The 7,213-nt window shown below is 63.8% G+C and overlaps 1 long non-coding RNA gene across 1 annotated transcript; it reads right to left on the bottom strand.

The window, feature by feature from the left end:
* Nucleotides 1–521: 521 nt before the first annotated feature.
* Nucleotides 522–6,723, bottom strand: LOC123287113 (uncharacterized). Its single transcript, XR_011506413.1, has 3 exons — nucleotides 6,588–6,723; nucleotides 1,443–1,745; nucleotides 522–844 (listed from the first exon to the last, which is right to left on the bottom strand). It is a non-coding gene; the product is annotated as an uncharacterized lncRNA (long non-coding RNA).
* Between the last annotated feature and the right edge of the window lie 490 nt (nucleotides 6,724–7,213).

Here is a 7,213-nt window from a genome sequence, read left to right as displayed (position 1 = left end):
CTGCGGCGTCCAGACCCGGCACCGGGAGCCTCGGTCGTCCCCCAGCCCCGCCCCTCTTGGGGGCCCGCCGCCCTGCCCCCGGGGCTCAGGCCAGGACCTGGGGGGGGTCCTTCGGCGCTCCACTGCGGGACGCGAGGCCCGGCCGAGCCCCGCGCCGGCCCCGGCCCCGGCCCGCGCGCCCGCCCCGCCTCAGGCCCCACCTCCGCGCGCCCCCGGCCCCGCCCCGCGCCCACCCCACCCCACCCCCGGCCCCGCCCCGCGCGCCCGCCCCGCCCCAGGCCCCACCTCCGCGCGCCCCCGGCCCCGCCCCGCGCCCATCCCACCCCACCCCCGGCCCCGCCCCGCGCGCCCGCCCCCGTCCTTAAGCGACTTGCCGCGCGTTCCCCCACGGCCACCAGAGGGCGGCAGCGGCGCGCCTCTCCCAGGCCCAGCCCCGCGCCCCTTCCGCCTCCCACGGAGTTTGCAAAACAGACTTTTCCGGTTTTCGACGAGGGCAGGGGGAGGGGGAGAGGCTGAGATTGAAACCAAGAGATGCTGAATTTTGTGGCAAAGGAGACAGGCCTCTGGGTGAGGGAGGTCTGGCAGCCGACAAGGCCAGGGGGCAGTGGTCCCGGCCCCGCCGCTTGGGGAGCCTCCGTTTGCCCTGTGCTTCCAGGTGGGGAAACTGAGGCCATGGCCCAGGTGCTCTAGCTGCCGCGGGGCTGGCTGCTCCGCAAATGCTCCTCTTGGAGTTGCCACCTCCTCGCGTTTGCTGAAGCGTTTGCTGACGCTGCCACCGGGCGTGCCCTCCCTTGAAGATCGCTCTCCGCATCCTTTCGGCTGGGCTCCAGCCCTTGGAGGAGGCCTGGACAGCGGCAGGGCCGAGTGGACAGACAGTAGGGATCCAGGGTCAGCGGCCTCACGAGAAGGACCGGAATGACCTCAGCCCTGGGGCTCAGAGCTCCCCCCTCAATTCCAGATGCCCCCCCCCCGGCCCCCCTCACAGCGGAGCCTCCGGGGAGCTAAATACCCCCATGCAGGCTGTCTTGGGCCCACTAAGTAGCACAGGACTCTGTTTGGTGGCCCCTGGAGTTCGAAAACGTACCTCCAGGCACAGCCCTCTGGTCAAGGGGTTGGAGTTAGACCTTCACTGAGCAGGGCTTGGGGTGCTGCTGAAGTGAATGGGGAAAATGGGCACCCTGTTTCTACTGGGAGAAGACTGAGCCTGCCTGGAGAGAAGCTGCAGGGAGGACACCAGTACAGAGAAAAGGAGCCCTAGTCCCTGGATGCAGCCATGCCTGAAGCCCACCACCTGGGATTTTCTTTTTCATCAGATTCCTTTTTGTTGAAGCCACTTTGAGTTCTGTTTCTGCTGCCAGGAAATGACCCACAGGAGTTCCTCTCTGGGCTTCCGCTTGCCCATATGTAAAAGAAAAAGTTCAGAGCACTGGTTGGGTCCCTACCTCATGGGTTGAGCAGTCCTGCTTAGCAGAGCTCTGGGCCAGTGATACTGAGCTCCTGCTGTGTACTCAGTATTTGGGGCTCCTCTGAGGGGCAGTCCCTCAGCTGCTCCCCACAGCTCCAGGAGTTCAGACTGTGGTAGTCTCCATTTCACAGCTTCGTTCATTCATTGATTCGGAAGGTCAGCGTTGAGCACCTACTGTATACCAAGCCCAGTCCCACACAGGTCAGGATTGGTCCCATCATGAGGGGCTTGTGGTCGGGTGGGGAAGGCAGACGCTAATCCAACCATCCCACAGATAAACCTGGGAGAGTGACAAGTGAAAGCGTGAAGAACAGTGGGTGAGGGAGGGCTTCCTGGAAGAGGTGGTGCTCGGGCCAAGACTGTGAAGAGAGGCAGGTGCGGTTGCTGCGGAGTGGGTGACGGGGGATGGAGTCAAGCCCACGGGGGCTGGGGGCCTATGGGTCTGTTCTCCCGCTGCAGGGGGCGCTGTCATAGAGCCGGAGAGCCAGGCCTGGCGTGAGCTGTTCACAGATGCTTCCTGCTGCGGCTCAGCCTGCGCGGGTGCCGCAGCTCAGGGGGCAGTAGGGTCCCAGTCTGGCGGCCTCTCCAGAGCCCTCGCCGCCCCCGTCCCGCACCCCCATCTCTAGCTTTCCTGGTCTGACTCCTCTTCACCACAGCTCCCACCAAGAAGTGGGAAGCATGTCTCCATCCGGGAGGCAGGCTGCCTCAGTTTACCTCCCCGGATACCTTCCCCCTCTGTCTGTCCAGCAGCCTCTGGGTTTGGTCAGAAAGAGCTGTTTTCTCTGCCTCTGCCCCCGCCCCTGAGCCAGTGCACTGCAGGGCATGACACGGGCACGCCTGCCCCACTTCTGCGCCCTCGCCTGTCCCTTCTCTTTTTTTAAAAGATATATTCACTTACCATGCAATTCACCCCTTTACAGTAAACAATTCGGTGGCATTTAGTGCATTCATCTTGTGCATGTTGTGCAACCATCTCTACCTAGTTCTGGAACATTTCCATCATCCCCCTCCCCGCCCGCCTCCCCAGCCCCGGCACCCACCCACGTGCTTCTGTCTGTGCTTTGCCTGTTCCGGACGTTTCGTATAAATGGGATCGTGCACCATGTGGCCTTTGTGTCTGTTCTGCCAGGGACACTTGGGTTGCCGCCCCCTTGGCGAGTGTCAGCCGTGCTGCCGTGAGCACCGTGTACAGGTTTTGGTGTGCACGCCTGTTTTCAGATCTCCGGGTCTGGCCCCAGGAGAGGGACTGCCGGTCACGGGGTCGTCCTGGGTTCACCTGACTGAGTTGCCGCCAGACAGTGTTCCGCTTGGCCGCACACTGGGCGGCGGCTGGGCAGGGGTGTGGGTTCCAGTCCCTGCGTCCTCATCGCGCCTCTGTCTGCCCTCTCGGGTGGGCGGCCTGCGGCGTGGGCGGGGCCCTGGTCTCACTGGTCCCCTGACCTTCGCAGGCGCCTATGGGCCACGCGTCCCTTTGCAGAAATGTCCACTCAAACCCTTTGCTTGGTTTTCATCGGGTTATGTCTCTTTCCGTTATTGATTCTTTATCTGTGCTGCACGTGAATCCCTTGTCAGATCATGATTTGCAAGTATTTCCTCCCACTCCGGGGGCTGTCTTTGCACTTGTGAGCGTCCTTGGAGGAAGAAATTTTAACCTTGATGGGGTCCCATCCCTGTATTTCCTTTCCCTCGCTGTGCCTGAGGTCCCATCTGAGCACCTTCCTCTCCAGTGCCCCCTTGCGCCGCCCTCCCCGCCGGCCCTGGCTGCACCCTGGCCGCCCCGACTCGGGTTGGGGCCTCTGCGGCCAACTCTGTCCCCAGCTGGGAGGCCCCGGCGGCGCCGCCAGCCTCCAGCAATGTTTAATGCGGGCAGGCGGTGGGGCCCTGGCGGGGCCGTGGGAAGCCCCCTTGGCCACGCCGGCGATGCGTCCCGGGCCTCGAGGCCGCCACCCGCAGGGCCCCACTTTCCATGGGGGGAAGCCGAGCCCCAGGGGGTGCAGCACGGGACCTGCCTGGGTCCCTGCTTTAGGGCAGCAACGGAGGTGGCGCCTGGCCCCTCCCGGCCCTGGGCCGACCCTGCCGGCAGGGACCGCCACTCCAGCAGGCCGGTTCCTGCCAAAACCCAAACACCAGGGAGGAGAGAAGAAAAACATCCTTGGGGCCGGCTGTGGGGAGGGGCAGGGCTCGAGTGTGCTTTCGGGTTAGGGGGTTGGGGAAGTCACACAGTTTCGGCTGGGGGGCTGTGGGTCACGTAGTCGGTGGACAAACATCTTGCAGACCCGGGGTGAGTCCTGGCCCTGCTTCCAGGTAGCTGTGCAGTTTCTGAGGCTCAGTTTCCCCACCAGTGACATGGGGGTGGCTGACCCTCCTTGCAGGTGTGGGAGGTGAGAGCCGCCGGCCCTGGCCTGCAGGAAGCTGTCGCTGACGTCCTCCCCCATGATGGGGGCTTGCTCTAGAGCACACGGAGACCTGCTCCGCGCCTGGGCCCGGCTGATTGGCGGCTGGCCTTGCCCCCCAGCTTCCCACGATTTGCTAGGTAGGGGGCTTGTGTCTCCCCCCGCTGCCCCCTCCCTCTCGCTGTCTCTCGTCTCTGTCTGTCCCTCAGCTCTGCCCCGGACCAGCCCTGCTCCAGCCGGGGCCTGGCCGTGTCTGGGCTCCAGGCCTCCCGCAGCAAGCTCCTCGACATCTAATTCCCCCAACGACCCCCTCACTTGCGGCCTCGAAGACCCGGACCACAGAAGAACCCCTCTCCGACCCTGGAAGCCCAGCAGCTCAACACCCACAGTCTCGAGACACGGGCCCCGCTCCACTTTTTTCAGATGGGGAAACTGAGGCCTGTACCATGAAGAGTCTTATCCACGGTCTCCGGCCCCAGTGGCAGCACTGTCACCCTGGTCCAGCCACTGGGCTCTGGGGTTCTCAGGCTGCCCCCAGCCGGCCTCCCCCTGGGCCTGCCCCATGAACAGTCAGCACAGATGGTTCCACCCGGAAGGGCTGGGTGGGGACACCCCCACATCCCAGAGTCAGTTTCCCAGTGGCCCATCTGGCGGGTGGCCCAGGCCGTGTCCGAGTGGCATTGGCAGCTGTCTGGTGCCAGCCAGGAATGGGGACCAGAGGGCGGGGTCTGCGGCTGGCCTTGGGCCCAGGGAGGCTCTGGGGTCAGGACGGCCCACCGTGTCTGCGCCCTCCCTGGCCGCCATCACGGGTGCGGGGGCAGGGGGGCGCCGCCGGCCTTCTCAGGCGGAGGGCCCTTCCTCAGGAAGCCCTGCCTCCCTGACCCCAGGACCCCCAGCTCCTGGTGCCTCCCTCTGGTGTGGCCTGGACTTTGCGGAACTGGGGTATCTGTGTGGGGCCTGGGACACAGCCCTGCACAAGGCCAGCACCTGAAGGTGGCGGGAACGACGAGCAGATGCTCGGGCCATGCCCAGAGCCACAGAAACGCAAGGCCGCAGCTTCAGACCCGAGCTCCCGGCACCCACGGGCCCCAGCCCCATCTGAAGCTGCGAACTGAATAAGATATTCTGGGGGGACGTCTGGTGACACGCATCCCCCCAGGCTGAGTGCAGGCCCGGGAATAAGGTCTGGAACCTAACACCCAGGCTTTGAATCCTGCCTCTGCCGCTCCTCCTCCTGGAGGGCTGCTTGCCCTCTCTGAGCCGCAGTTTCCCCGCCTGTGAACAGGCCGGGCCGGGTCTCAGGGCTGCCGGGGAGTAAGTGACCGCGCAGCCCGCTGAGCCTGTCGCCAGCCGTGCGTGGTGAGCCCGCCCTCCGACAAGGACTGAAGTTACAGAGAGAAAACCAAGAACCACAGAGGACGGGGGTACGTCAGGAGGGAGCCGGCCGCCCGGAGACGCAGGGGCCTGGGGCACCCGCCCAGATCCCTCTGTCCTGAGAGCCTCAGTTTCCCCCCCTGTGAAATGGGCTCAAACAGGGATCCTTGACTCTTCTCCATCCATGCCCCTCCCCATCCACCAGCAAAACTGCTCCAGAATCCGACCCCTTCTCACCACCTGGTCCAGCCCCATCGTCCATCCCCGGGACCAGCACAGGCCCCGCCTCCCGGTCTCCTCGCCTCTGCTCTCATCTCCCATAGATTCTTCCCTCCCTGGTGGCAGGAGTCATACTCGTCCTTCCTCTCTCCAGAACCCTCTAGGGCTCCCACCTCCCTCAGGGTGAAAGTCAAGGTCCTCCTCACAGCCACAAGGCCCTGATGGTCTTGCTGCTCCCATTTCCATCCCTCCATTACTCTGCTCAGGCCACAATGGCCTCCTCAAAGCTCCTCCAACAAGTCAGGCAGTCTCCTGCCTCAGGGCCTTTGCACAGGCTGTGCCTCTGTCTGGGACCATCTTCCCCAAAACACTCATGTGTCTCCCCCACCTCCTTCAGGTCTCAACTCAAATGTCAAACCCACCCACATGCCCTTTCTTGCTGTTCTCAGCAGTGTCGAGTCAACGTGCTCACAAATAATCACAGTAATAAGTCACTTACCAGGTGGCTATTGTGCACCAGGCCCTGGGCTGGGGTTGGCGACAACTGAGACACACCCTTGCTCTTGTGGGACTCATGGTCTGGGGCCAGGGAGGGAGGTGGAAAGCATGAATAAAGTGGGACACACAGCCAGTCGTGGCAGAGGGAGGGTCCTTCTAGGTGTGGCAGCCACGAAGGGCTTCCTAGGGGAGGTGGCACTGAGGTAGGGATGAGGTAGGGATGTGGGAAGGGCAGCAGGGCTGGACCTCCTGGGGACTTGGGGGCCATGGGGGCCACGGGGAGGTCGTTGGTCTTCACTTTAAGAGCAGCAGGGCACCCTGGGAGGGTCTCGAGGCGAGTGACAGGATGCGATTTGTGTCTCCCAAAGGAAAGATATGACCGCATGCAGCCGCTCGGGAGGCTGTGTGTTTCTCACCGGCTCACAGATGGGGAAACTGAGGCTCAGAGAGGTGAAGTCACTTACTCAGCATCCTGGAACCCAATCTCCCCAGCTGGGAGCCTGCAGTCCCCTCCCCCGACCACTCCAGTTGCGGATGTGGAAACTAAGGCTCAGAGAGATCCCCAAGGTCTCCTGGGAATGGAGTCAGCCACCCTCCAGGCCCCCTGCGCCCGCCACGGGGCCTCCCTGGGGACTTACTCAGTGGGCGGAAACAGCGGGCTGGTTTCAGGAGCAGGTGGCCAAAGCCGCAGGCCAGGGTTTCAGTTACAAACAGTGTCCAGCTCCAGCCGCCCGCGGCAGCCCCGTTTGGCTCGCCACCACCTTGGGGATTGGCATCCGTGCACAAGAGGAAATACACAACCCGCCAGCTCAGGGGAGGAGGGCGCCCCGGGCCGGGGTGGCCGGGCGGTGGGGGCGGGGATGCCCGAGCCTCATCCCGCTTAGCTGCCATCACTAACAAATCAGCAGCCCACACCCACTTCGTGCTTGGCTGAAGTAGCACGTTCCATTCTCCAGTGAGCATTTATGAAGTGCTTGCTGTGTGCCAGGCTGTGTGCCAGCTCAGTTAGTCATCCCGACAGCCCCACAGGCAAGGTGTGAGCCTCCTGTGGCTTCTGTGACAAACTGCCACAAACCTGGTGCTTTAAACCCCTAAATTTCCTCTCTCCCAGTTCAGGGGCCAGAAGTTGGAAATCAAAGCGGCTCCTTCCGGATGCCTGGGGAGAGGCCGGCCCACACTCCTCTCCCGTGTCTGGCGGCTGTGCAGCCCTCGCGCCCCTGGCTGGTGACAGCACCCCAGGGGCGCTGCCTTCGCCATCGTCCTG

Source organism: Equus asinus, chromosome 10 (genome assembly GCF_041296235.1).
Source record: "Equus asinus isolate D_3611 breed Donkey chromosome 10, EquAss-T2T_v2, whole genome shotgun sequence".
NCBI classification, from domain to species: Eukaryota; Metazoa; Chordata; class Mammalia; order Perissodactyla; family Equidae; genus Equus; species Equus asinus.
The sequence above is the reverse complement of the archived record's forward strand: the minus strand, read 5'-3'. Positions and strand labels throughout refer to the sequence as shown.